This window comes from Hibiscus syriacus, unplaced genomic scaffold, assembly GCF_006381635.1.
Source record: "Hibiscus syriacus cultivar Baekdansim isolate YM2019G1 unplaced genomic scaffold, ASM638163v2 tig00116964_pilon, whole genome shotgun sequence".
NCBI lineage: Eukaryota > Viridiplantae > Streptophyta > Magnoliopsida > Malvales > Malvaceae > Hibiscus > Hibiscus syriacus.
In genome coordinates, this window is record NW_024063489.1 from 1,092,905 (window position 1) to 1,106,701 (window position 13,797).

The 13,797-nt window shown below is 34.7% G+C and overlaps 3 pseudogenes; 2 read left to right on the top strand and 1 right to left on the bottom strand.

Moving 5' to 3' along the window:
* The first annotated feature begins 607 nt into the window (after positions 1–607).
* On the top strand, positions 608–1,881 carry LOC120190816 (annotated as a pseudogene).
* A 2,087-nt stretch (positions 1,882–3,968) lies between these two features.
* LOC120190918 lies at positions 3,969–4,793 on the bottom strand (annotated as a pseudogene).
* A 642-nt stretch (positions 4,794–5,435) lies between these two features.
* On the top strand, positions 5,436–7,623 carry LOC120190920 (annotated as a pseudogene).
* Positions 7,624–13,797: the final 6,174 nt, after the last annotated feature.

Consider the following 13,797-nt stretch of genomic DNA (forward strand, 5'->3'; position numbering starts at 1 on the left):
TATAAATATGATTAGTCTAATTACCAGATATTTTCGAGAGATATTTCAAACTTACTAAACGTTTAACTTCCCCGATGGGTTACCATTTACGGGTACAGGTGAGGTTTGAACAGCACGTAATTCATATTTTGACAGCTGTATACTAATAAGTGCCATGCCTGGAAGAATCCTATAAGGTATGTTTTGGCCGAAAATAATTTAAAATTTTGAAAACCTTTAAAATGTTAACTTTTCATGGTTATAGATTTAAAATACTAATAATTATATTATTTGGATACATTTTTTAAAGTTTTGATAAAAATAATTATAAAAAATAATAATATCAAACATAAAGTAAAATAAATAATAATTTTATTTAATTTGTAAAAATAACACATATATAATATTATAAGAAATAATTCATATTTGTTGGAAAATATTACTCATATAAAACTAAAATATTAAAAATTTAAAAATATTAATACTTGTTTATTTTAGCAAATGAAATTTAAATATCTCTTCACAAATGATTTTCATTTTTAAAATTGATTGTCCCGGTGACTGGTCACAACTACCGTTCAATAAGTGATCCTTATCCCCTTTCCATATATACATCCCCCTCTTTCTCTTATTTGCTCTCCTCTCTTCAACCAACGGCGAGGCTCCATCTCCACCATCTTTTGTCAGCCCTCTTATCATTTCAAAAACAAGATTGCTATTGTTATATTTTGTATGAGCTTTTGATTTTTTTTAAATTCCAATGGCATCTACAAGGAAAGATGTTGATCGGATCAAAGGTCCATGGAGTCCAGAAGAAGACGAGGCTTTGCAGCGGCTGGTTCAGTCGCTCGGCCCCAGGAACTGGTCTTTAATAAGCAACTCTATACCGGGTCGAACTGGGAAGTCCTGCAGGCTCCGATGGTGCAACCAGCTTTCCCCTGAGGTTGAACATCAACCCTTCACTGCCGAAGAAGATGATACCATTATCCGAGTTCATGCTCGATTGGGCAACAAATGGGCCACCATAGCTCGACTCCTCAATGGCCGTACTGATAACGCGATTAAGAATCACTGGAACTCGATGCTCAAGCGAAAATGCTTTTACATGGCCAGATATTTGCGCAATGTTTCGTTGCAGCCGCTTAAAAGATCGGCCAGTGTTGGTGCTGGTAATAATATATCGGGTCTCTACTTGAACCGCGATAGTTCTTCAGGATCCGATGTGAGTAAGTCAAGTTTACCAGCTGCGTCATCGGTTTACACACCCTTAGCAAGAACTGGTTCTTGGGCCATTTCTAGTCAGCATGTGGAAACGGCATCATCCACAACTAATCCACCTACTCTACTCACCCTCTCGCTGCCCGGATCCAATCCTTGTGAAATATCAGATCCGAGTCCCGTATCCATTCCCAATCCAACTTTGTTCCTATCCCCACAGAGGCTCCGGTAGCAACACTAGCTGCCACAGCTGTTGGTTCGTTTCCAGGTGTTCAGTTGAAGCAAACAGATGCAAAACGTAACGTTTCGGATGGAGCAGCAGTATTTTAGCGCCGAGTTTATTGGCAGTCATGCAAGAGATGATAAGAACAGAAGTGAGAAACTATATGTCTGGGATTGAACAAAATGGTCTCTTTTTGCAGACTGAAGCCATCAGGAAATCTGTTGTTGACCGTATTGGTATTAGCAAGCTCGAGTAGACGATAACAGGAATCCTCAGAAAAACAAAAAGAAAACCATCTTCTCTTTCCTTTAGTTCTTTTGTTTTAGTCCCTTTGGTTTAGTTGTTTCTGTAGTAGTGTAAAGAGGAGACTATAAGAAAAAAACCCCTCAAAAAGTTGAACTTCGAAAATGAAAAATACCCTCAAATTTCCAAATCAACTGCTTTTGCTGATATTTGATTTCCTGTTCTTGAATCTATGCGTTGAAACAAGTTATTAAAAAAGTATGCAAAAGTTTATAATCGGTGGACAGTTAGACACATCCCAAACCATTTTTATATGATGTCTGGTGTTTTGTCATAAAGTGAAACTGAAAATGAGTTTTTGTTTGGTAGTTAACCTAAGCGGTGCTTTTAATTTTAGGCACGTGACAAAATCCTATTGCATCATAAAATTATATTATATAGTCAAAAGGTACATAACTCATTGTATTTTACAGAAGAAGCAATTATTTTTATAATGATTATAGTTGACTATTATAATATTTATATGGTATTTTATAGTGTTAATCTATAATATTAATGTGATAATTTATAGTGTTAATGATATAATTAATGACGTGACATATAAATAAAATTAATTTTTATTGAATTCAAGGATAATATTATTTTTTATAAAATTATTTTTAAATTTAAAATAAAATATTTAAAAAAATAAATATAAAAAATACCAACATAAAAATTAAATTGTTAAAATTAAAGATATAAAAAAATTTTATCTCAAATTTAATCTGACTTTTATTTATATAAATTTAAATTCATTCATCCTGCACAAATTTTATTATATATTTATCTCTAATTATCTTAAACTTCAAGTGTCTTTCTAATTCTATTTCATTACATTTTTAAAAAATTGAATTAAATAAATATAAATTTTATAAAAATAAAATTTATCAGTTATAAAATTAAAATTTATATATAAATTATTGTGAAACTATATAATTTATATATATATATATATATATATATATATTATAATATATATATATATAATAATCATACGATTAAGAGGAGCATTTTAGTGAATATAAGTCCACAAAAACCCCTTAAGCCAAAAAGGAAAGGAAAAAAAATTGACCTACCATCCAATTTGTGCAGATACAACTATATAGAGTCAAGGTAGATGAGAGATAAATAAACAATAAAACATATTATTTTTAGTAATTAATTTAATTTTTAGTATTTAAATTTAAAATATTTTAAAAAATTAAATAAACCAATAAAAAATCCAATTTATCTACCACGTCATTAACCATGTCACAGATCACAATGGATCATCATCAGCACCACAGGTCATCATGTCAGCAACGTGAAGTGACACATCAGCATCGTAAGGGTCAACAATGGAAACCGTTGGTCAAAAAATCATATTGAGTTCTTTTTATAGGTTTAAGAGACACATTAAGTGTAAAAATAGTTAGAAAACCACATAATTTACAAAAAATACAATAACACCATGTACCCTTTTGCCTATTATATATTATATATATATATATATATATATAATATATATATATATTATATATATATATATATATATATATATATATATATATATATAATATATAAGCAACTTAGATCCATCTCTAGTAGATTTTCCATTTTATTTGTCCTAATCGTAGCCCATGGCAGGGAAGCCTATAGTTGGGCTCCTCCCTGTTACCATTTCCACGATAATACTCTTTTCTCCTTTAATTTGCCTGGCCTTCATTCTAACTGCATCGATCTCAATTTTTTCAACACTAAAATGAATGTTCTTGATATATCATGCACGGAATCAACTGCTTCATAAGTCTCCAAGAATGAATTTACAATAGCACTTTACTTGCACCTGAATCCCCATAAAAAATTGTAAGTTGCAAGTACATGCTGAGATTAATAACAAGTAAATTACAATTAGCGGCTGAAACTCGATGTTTCAGTCATTGCTGGTGGTTTCCATTCTTTCTGCTCAATAACAGCTGATTGAGATAACATTGTTAAATGAGATTCAATTAAAAATATCTGCAACTACAATTTATATACTAATTATAATAAATCATGTACAACTTTGACCATTGAAGAATGGTCAATCAATAGTTCTTAAGTTATAATAAATCATTTACGGATTTCGAATATTGAAGATGGTCAAGCGGCACATGTAGTTGATAATGTTTTTACGAGTCTTATCAGTTCAGAGATCAATTACACTTCCTTCATGTTTGATTGATGAACTCTGAATTCTAAAGTAAAACAGTAAAAGAATGAGTGTATTTAATTATGTTTGTAAAGACTAAGTAATTGATGTCAACAGTTCGTTATTTTGGGCTTTGAAAATGTTTCGTTGCTCTTGTTTTTCCACAGGGTGGAGCAGCATCTGAACTACTTCACCCATCGTTGGTCTTGCATCTTTGTCTTCCTGCACACATTGGAGTGCTACTTTAACCAAAACTGACATTTCAGCCTCGTCGTATTTCCCCTCCAATGTTGGGTTTACTATCATTTCCATCCATGTTTCTGTTATATCTGTTCTGCTGCCCTTTCACCCATTGACTTAACGTTCTTTGCATTACCTTTTTACCATCTATGCCATGGACTCCCATCGAAGGGCTTCTTCCTGTTACCAGTTCCAGTAAAGCGATTCCATAGCTATAAACATCCACCTTGGAGGTGATGGGCATGTTCAACACCCCACTCAGGCGCCATGTGACCTCTAGTTCCTCGCAAATCGCAATCTTGAGATTTTTGAATACTTGACATCACCTCTGTTCAGCAACCAAGACAGGCTAAAGTCTGACCCTTTAAGCTGATAATTAGAGTCTATGAGAATGTTTTGAGGCTTTATATCACAGTGGAGAATCCACTCAACATTCTTCATGGATAAAGCTAAGCCTTTCTCTGTTCCCACTGCAATTTGAAATCTTTAGTTCCAATCTAGTGTTTTACAAGAGAGATTTTCCGCCAAGGATCCGTGTTCCATGTACTCGTAGAACAAAAGCTTGTGCTTTCCCTCCGCACAGTAACCCCATAAATCTATCAAATTTATGTGGTTAAGCTTCCCAATGGTAGGGATGACAAACGGGCGGGTCGGGTGCAGATAACCCCTCCCCATCTCCATACCTACTTAATATTTTTTAATCCACCACCCGTTCACCACTCATGATAGGTACAAATTTTCAAATCCACACCCGCCCACGCGGGTACATTTTCAAATCCATCCCCACACCCACTACCCACTAGCGACATACCCATCTAGACTCGCCTGACAGCAAACTAATGGGATGTTGGAGTTGATTCCCAGACAGTTCTTGATGGGGTAGCAACGCATGATTCAATTTGTCAGAGGAGTGGCTCTACGAATGTTATGGAGACAGATTGTAGGGAGCATGTAGTCGTAGAGCTGGATTGTTGAGTTGCTTTCGATGTTAATGCTCATAGTGCGTCTGATATGGTTTTGAGGTTAAAGAACATGAAAATTATTGCTTTTGATGTTAATGCATATAGTACGGTTAATTTGTGTTTGGATGGGCAGCATGGGCTAAAGAACATGGAAAATGACGTGGTTAGTGGGATTATGGGTTTAATCAAAGAGCCGAATATTTTTCTAATTAAATACTAGATTAAAGACTAAATATCCTTAATATTTGGTTAAATTATATGTTATATATTATACAATATTAAAATTTATAAATTAGTCTCTAAAATTACACCTAAATTTATAATGATCCAAAATTTAATAGATATTTAGTTGGGCGGGCGGATGTGGGACGGGCGGATGCGGGACGGGTAATGTCTCAAACCCATTACCGGCCCACCACCCAAGACGGGTACCACTTTATAAATCCACACCCGCCCACTACCTGCTAAAATTATACCCATCCTCGCTCTAATTGGAGCGGATGCGGTGCGAAATCCACGAAACTGTACCCGTTTACCATCCCTACCCAATGGTGTTCACTTCTGCTAGGAATTCAGCTTCCCCATGATTAGCATCTATTAGTTGCTAGATAGCAGCAATCCGATCATCTGCGAGTTTGCCTTCGTACACAATTCCCCGGCACCTCTTCCAATTTCTTCCTTGAAACCATTTGTTGCCTTATCAAGCTCAGCATAGGTAAATTTTCTGAAGTTTGTTACAGTGAGATGGGAGCCTCCTGTTGGGCGTGAATGTTGACGAGTTCTAATCAAGAAATACAAGACTACAAAGATAATGAAAATCTCGATTCCTCCGATGACGCTAGCACACCAAAGGACAATTTTCAATGATGAATTTTCAAGTATTTTTGGATACTCTCGGTTCAGTTCTCAACTCGAGCAGAGCATTCAAGCTCGTAATCTTTGAGGGGCTTGTTATAGGAGGACATAAGTGCCTTGGGGAATTTCAAATAGAAGTCTCCACCATAACTTGGCTCCCGATGCCCATTCCATAACTGTCTTGGATAACAATTTGTGGTATATGGCTGGTTGGTTCCAATTGCAATAAATTGAAAGCCTTTGCAATCGCATAGCTAAAATATCAATGTTATTCCAACGTATACATCTTTGTTGAAAACACGGGAGCAGATCGAGCTATATGCATTGATTGAAAAAATATTGAAAGCTTGGCTTCTCTGATTATGAATAAAGAATTAGTGTAAACTATTCCATGGTCACTAATGTTTGGGTAAGTTTTCCTTTTCACCACCGATGTTTCAAAAGTTACAAATCGGTTACTACGTTATCGTTTGTTACAAATGATCACTCGCCGTTAATAGACGTGACGGAAAACCACGTGGCCTGTTAATGTTGTTAACAGACTTACCTGGATGTTATAATTACACAATAGTCTATGTTATTTATATATTCTTTCAATTTGATCCTAATTTTAATAAATTAAATATATTTATTTTAATTCTTATAATATAATAATGATATATATTATACAAAATAACTAAATGTTTTTTTTAGTTATAAAAAAAAAACTAACGTTGATAAATATTGAATTACTTTCAAATTTTCATTTATCCATTCAACAAATATAATATTTTTTACTATTTTATAATATAAAACGAAAACTTATATATATCCCCATCGATCATCTTCTCTTCTCTCATCTTCATTTCACACCATCTGCTTTCTAGTTTTGATTCAAATCGATTTCCATTGGCAATATCATTTTCTGAGGAAAAAAAGAAAGGGGTAGTTTGTAAGAGAGGAAGGAAGATGTAACAATATTCAACAGAGTTGATGAATCCACCAAAGGACTGCACAACCAGCTTAACTCAGTTCATCCAACAAACCCAAGTTCCCAGAAGAAATCATCAAGGATTTTCTCGCTTCGAATCCCGCCAACGCTTTCTCAATCGGGTTCGGATCCTCGGCTTGTTTTGGTTTTGCTCCACCAGAGAATCGTTACTCCAATTATCAAAGGGAAGGCTGCTCAACATTACACCACAAAGAAACCCATTTTTCTCTTTAGTGTTTCGTGATTTTTAAAGCTTCTGGGTGTTGATGGGGAAAATGTAGGTTGTTTTGTGGAGTGGATGAAATATACTGCATTTTCTTGGGGGGTTTGAATAATCTAAACAGCCTTTTAAGGCAATATGGTCTGTCCATGGCAACAACGAAGCAATGTTTATCATCGAGGCATATCGGACCCTCCGGGAACGAGGCCCGTACCCAGCCGATCAGGTGCTAAAAGATCTTGAAGGCAGCTATGAATTTGTGGTATATGATAGCAAGGCCAAAAGTTTTTTTGCTGCATTGGTAAACATCATTTCAAAGCTCTGTCAAAGGAAACTCCATATGTATATATATTTTCTTATTGATTAATTGCTACTTATTTTTGATGATTAGGGTTCAGATGAAAGGGTTAAACTACATTGGGGGTTGCAGCTGGTGGATAGTTGGTTGTTTCGGATAATCTGAAGCTTAAAAGAAAGTTGTGCTAAATCATTTGCACTATTTCCCAGCGGCATGCTGTTCTTCTTGTTCAATTTGACACCAGTATTTTGACTTTGGTAAAGTTTAAGATTTAATCCTTTCATTTCAAAGAAAATCAACTGTATTAACTTTATTTCTGTGGAATGCAGGTATATGTTCCACAGTGGGCAAAGTTTGATGAGTTTTAAGCACCGAGGAGCAAAATGAAGGCAATGCTGAGGATCGACAGCGAAGGGAAGAGTAATTCAATATTTATCAACGTTATTTTTTTTTTGTTTTTATAACTAAAAAAACATTTAATTATTTTGTATAAAAATATATCATTATTTATAAGAATTAAAAATTAATATATTTTAATTTATTAAATTAGGATCAAATTAAAAGAATATAAATAATATTAGACTATTTTGTAATTATCCATCCAGGTAAGCCTTTTAACTGAGGCCAAGTGTGTTTTCCGTCACGTCTGTTAACGGAAAGTGACCAATTTGTAATAACGATAACGTTAGTGACCGATTTGTAACTTTTGAAATATCAATAGTGAAAACGAAAACTTACCCAAACATTAGTAACCATTGGAGTAGTTACGCAAAGAATTATCATTGGATGAATTGACTATCAAAGATTCCATAAGTTTGATTTTTAATCTGATTTAATATATTCATAACATGGAAACTCCTTGGCAGATATTCCTAAAGTCAATTCTATTATCGAAAATCAGGTTCATTTATTTAGGCTTAATATAATTTGATTCTGTATTTTTTGTTTTAATGCAAATAATGTGACATTCTTTCATTGGTTAATTTTTTAGAAAAATAAATAAAATTATAAATATACTTTAAGTATTAAAATGAAAAATCTATAAGGTTTTTTCATCAAAACTTATCATGAAAATAATTAAAGTAACACGTTAACGAATTTGAATAACATTCATGTGTGAGATCCCTAAATTTTCTGAGTGTCACATACAACACATATAACCTGACAGACTTGCAATTTTTTTATTGTCCCCCGGTTTCAAGACTTCACCTTGATTAATCTGGACCGATCCGTGTCGCACACTTAGTTTTGGTGAGTGAGTCTTTCGGTCAGGGTTTTCTACATACACAATTACTCAAACTTAAAACATTATTTAAGTATTAACTGCTTACCACTTAAAGTAACCCTGTTAGATTTACAAATTGGTTACCGTAGATATATGGTAGAATTGGACCCTGTTTAACTATTACTATTATTCTGTCCTTTTTTTAACGAAATTGATTTCAGTCTTCATTCGGATACGGGGAAGAGAATGAATTCGGTGTATCTATAATTGACGTCATCCAATAGAAGACCCTTTTTTATGTTCATTGTATCCAAGCCCTTTCACCAAGTCTTGTCTATTTCCATTTTATAAATTTGAATCCGACTTTCCGAAACCTAATTGTCAAATCGAATCTTTCAACTAATTTATTTCGTTCATTAATCCTACTTGATTATTGCTGGTCAAGGCACTGGAGATTTGAAACAAGTTTGTCGAGGTTTGAAGTTCATCACAATCTTTAGATTTTTGAATACTTGACATCACCTCTGTTTAGCAACCAAGACAGGCCAAAGTCTGACACTTTAGGATGGTAATTAGAGTCTATGAGAACGTTTTCAGGTTTTATATCGCAGTGAAGAATCCACTCCAAACATTCTTCATGGAATATAAGCTAAGCCTTTGCAGTTCCTAATGCAATTTGAAATCCTTTTTCCTTTCTGCAAAGGATCCATGTTCCATGTACTCGTAGACCAAAAACCTGTGCTTACCCACGCAATACCCCCATAAGTCTACAAATTCTTGTGATTAAGCTTCCCATTGGTGTTCACTTTTGCTAGGAACTCAGCTTCCCATGATTAGCATCAATGACTAGCTTGATAGCAAATCAATCATCCGATAGTTTGCCTTTGTACACAATTCCTCCGGCGCTTCTTCCGATTTCTTTCCTGAAACCATTTGTTGCCTTATCAAGCTCAGAAGAGGTGATGTAACATTCTCAATACCGGGTTAGTGACTAAATTGTAAAGTCTCAGAATTGATGGTTAAAATAAAATGAATGAATAGTATAAAGATTTACATGTAAATTATGTGTAGGATGGAATTGAAAGGAAGAAGGAATGAAAGGACAATAGAGTAATTGCAAGGAAAAATAATTAAAGAATGGATAAGTATGTATATATAAGGATAAACGTGGGTGGAAGGGGAGAAAAACACCCAAGGCTTCCAGAGTTCTCTTCTTCTTTCTTCCTTGTGCGTGTGAACCAAAGCAAAGTAAGATTTCTGATTATTGAATTCTTGTTAAATTTAATATTGGGTTTTGATTATTAGATGATAACTAAGCTTAAGGAAATCTTAAGTTATCAAAGGATGATGGAGTTAGGAGAGATTTAAGATTTGAAGTTCTTAAATGAAATCTTGGAATAGAGTTCATAACTAGAATTGAAAGTTAAATTTGACTTGTCATCAATCTAGTTAAGATACGAAGTGTTAAAAGTGGAATTCAAACATGTGAATTGATGTAATTCTTGAATTATATACGAAGGATAGAATTTAGAGGTTTAAGATGAAATAAATGAGTATAATTGGTTTAAGGATGTGTACTATAGTTAAGAATGAAAAAGGATTAAACATGAAGGATTTAATCCAAAATGAATGAATTTTCGGGTTCAAAAAGAGGATTCTGGGAAGAGTGCATCGATGCATATTCATAGTGCAGCGATGCATCAAGGTTAAAACCCAGAATGTTGAAGGTGTATCGATGCATAGGTATGGCATCGATGCACTCTTTTAAAATAAAAAGATCGAATGCAATAGTGCATCGATGCATAAGGTATGCATCGATAAGCATCGATGCATCCATTAATAATAAAAATCGAATGCATTTTATGCACCGATGCACAAGTAGTGCATCGATGCATACCTTCATTAAAAGAGGAAATTGACATTTATCTTAATCTAAAGGAACCATCAGAGTATATTAGCTATAATACTGATATGATCATGTGTGATTAGTAGATACTAAAAGTAGCTTATTCCGGAACGATCAAAGGATAGAATCGAATCAAAGCAAAGCTAAGGTGAGTGCATATATGTATAGTATATGGAATAGACTTGTGATAAGTCTAATTCCTATATTGATTTTCATAGTACAAGTTGTGAACATGCATACATGATAATTATTGTAATACATGCATAAGGCATATATGTTCATGTGATTGGATAAATGATATATATATATGAATAAATTCAAATACACATGTGATATGATATTGATATGAGAACATGACATGAGCTACATGATCATAAGAGAAATGACATGAGCTACATGATCACAAGAGAAATGACATGAACTACATGATCACAAGAGAAATGACATGAGTACATGAACATATAAAATATAATAATAATGCCCATGTATACGATATGAGAGCTATAGGTGTAATTGGCATGCCAAGAGTCGAGGGTATAATCCTTCGGACGTAGTCTTTCGGGATGTAGTGGTCCTACGGGACATATGACAGTCCTCGGGACGAATACTGAACTAAGGAATTGATACGAGCTGTGGTGACAGCATTAGTACACAACCTCTATGTACTCACATACCTCTATTCTCATAATATACATGGGCAATTGAAATACAAAGTAAAGTGAAAGTGGTACAAGAAGGTAAGTTTTGTACATGCATGATATGATTATATGTTATTGTGTAATAGATACATGCATATTGAAATGTCATGAAGGAAATGGTAAGAATGCATATTCATAAAGATATTGTTGCATATTCATTTATTGCCTCACTAAGTCTATGACTTAGCGTGTAAGTGATTTACACGTAGGTACCAAGAAATAAGAAGATTCAGAATAGCAGTGGCACGAACAGCAACATTACTAAGAAATCATATCAGAAGTAATTGACAAAGTAGGTATTTTGTTGTGTATAAAGTGTTGGTATGTAATAAGTGGTTAATTACGAATGCTGATCGATTTTGTATTAAGTGGTCTCTTTTATATAAATTAAAGTATTTGTTTTAATGAAAGTTTTAAATTCCAGGGATTTTTTTTAAGAATCAAAGTTTAAAAAGTCAATGTGACGTCTCAGACTTGTATTCGGGTCGAATATGAGTTAGGGGTGTTACATTTAATGATATCAAAGCTACGGTTTAGTCGATTCTCGGCATAAACCGAAGTCTAGAGTGTCTGATAATGTATACATTCCAACAAAATAGTGAAACTTCTGATCTGATGGGATAGTAAGTATGATGTTTTGCTAATAGAACTATATGGTTGTATTTTTATAGATGTCCGGACGAGGTATTCTAGGAATGAAGCGGGAGATGATAGACCCGCTGAAAGTAGTAATTCACCTGCCCTGGCCAGGCAGAGTGAAGAACAGACGTCCTCTGGAATGCCTGTAAAAGATCAAGATATATTCTTTAGAACGTTAGACGCGGTATTGATGCGTTTCCAACCTCCTGTTACTTCAACTCCAAAAATGAATGTTGCAAAAAAGTTTAAGGGATTAGGAGCTCCAGAGTTTAGAGGGGAAGCCGATGAAGGTCCTGTTACTACGGACCTTTGGCTTAATGACATGAAGGTCATGCTTACGGGACTTCATTGTTCCGATGCTGAGAAGCTGGATGGAGTAATTTTTGTTGAGAGGACAAGTAAGGATCTGGTGGACCAATGTTACATTGAGGATGTCTAACGCCCAAGTAACTTGGTCATTGTTTTTAGAAGAATTCAAGCATAAGTACATCGGAGATCAATTTGTTCGTCAAATGAAGCAAGAGTTCATGAATCTGAAGCAATGAAATCACACTGTATGAGTACGAGGTGAATTCAATAAGTTGAGCCGCTTTGCTGCCGCTAGTTCCTACGGAGAAGGATACTTGTGAGTGGTTTGTAAAGGGGTTATGTCCTCGGTTGAAGGAAATGTTAATTTTCTTGAATTTATCCTCCTTTTAAGAGGTAGTCAACCGTGCCAAGGCTCTGGAAAGAGCTCAAAATGAGAGGTTTGAAAATTCGAGAGCTCAGACAGTCAAAAGAACGGGTTCTTCTTCGAGTTCCACACCATAAAAAAGGAGCAGAGATGCTGGTTTTCGACCCCAAGTTAGATCAGAGTCAGTGGCATCCTCCGCTAGAGGATCAAATCAGATGAGAGGTAGACAAACTCAGTCAGTGGGATCTGGAGTTGGGAGATCTAATCAGAGTCAAGCCAGAATGCTCATATTGTGGAAAGAATCATTCAGAGATATGCCGGATAATTTCTGGAGTTGCTTTAAATGTGGGGACGCTGGGCATTTTGTTCGGGATTGTCCAATGTAACCAGTGAATCTACACAGCCAAAGAGATCTATTTCTGCAGGCCAGAGAGGAAGAGGTAGAGACCGAGGAAGAAGCCAATCGGAATCCTCTGCTCATAGGAGATATCCACTGCTCGAGTGTACAACTTCAGACCAATGAGGATTGTGATGACCCAGTTATTATAACAGGTACCTTTCTATTGTTTGACAATGTAACACCCTTACTCATATCCGACCCGAATACAAGTCTGAGGTGTCACATTGACTTTTCAAAACCTTGACTCTTATAGAAAATCCCGAGAATTTTTAAAACTTTCATTAAAATGAAATATTAATTTACATAAGACCATAAAATGCAAAATTGATCAGAGTATTCGTAATTAACACTTATTACATGCCAACATTCTATTATAACCAAGTACATACTTTGTCAATTACTTCTGATATGATCTCTTAGTAGTATTGCTGTCCGTGCTACTTCTATTTCCACTTTTCCTGATTCTTGGTACCTACGTATAAATCACTTACACGCTAAGTCATAGACTTAGTGAGGCAATAAATGAATATGCAACAATAAACTTATGAATGTTCATACTTACCATTGGATCATAACATTTCAATATGCATGTATCTATCGCACGATAACATAAATGCATATACGAAACTTACCTTCTTGTATCACTTTCACTGTAAATCTGTATTTCAATTATAGCCCATGTATATATTGAGAATAGAGGTATGTGAGTACATTGAGGTTGTGCACTAATACTGTCACCACAGCTCGTATTAATTCCCTCTTAGGGCATCGAACCTTAGTTCAGTATTCGTCCCGTAGGACTATTATCTATGTCCCGTAGGACCCCTATATCCCGAAGG